The following is a 340-nucleotide window of genomic DNA, read 5'->3' on the forward strand; positions in this document are numbered from 1 at the left end:
TGAAGGGTGATATAAAATCGGTCTATTTCTGGCATCATATCCATAGTTAGCGCATTCATCATAGTTAGAAGCTCCAGCTCCATATCAAGGTCACGGTCGATATCGTCACTATCATCAATATCGTCACTATCATCAATATCGTCACTATCATCAAAAAGAAAACTCTTAGGCTTGTTATCCAGGAACTTGTTCAGAAATACTGTAATGAAAGGAACATAGGAGTTTGTCGCTAGGTATTTGACCAAATAGGATCGTCCAGTTCCTATAGAACCTATCACTAAAATACCCCTGGGGGGGGTAGGGCTAAGCGGAGCGAAAAGGGTTTCCCATGAGATGGGAA

Source organism: Arachis duranensis, chromosome 2, assembly GCF_000817695.3.
Source record: "Arachis duranensis cultivar V14167 chromosome 2, aradu.V14167.gnm2.J7QH, whole genome shotgun sequence".
NCBI lineage: Eukaryota > Viridiplantae > Streptophyta > Magnoliopsida > Fabales > Fabaceae > Arachis > Arachis duranensis.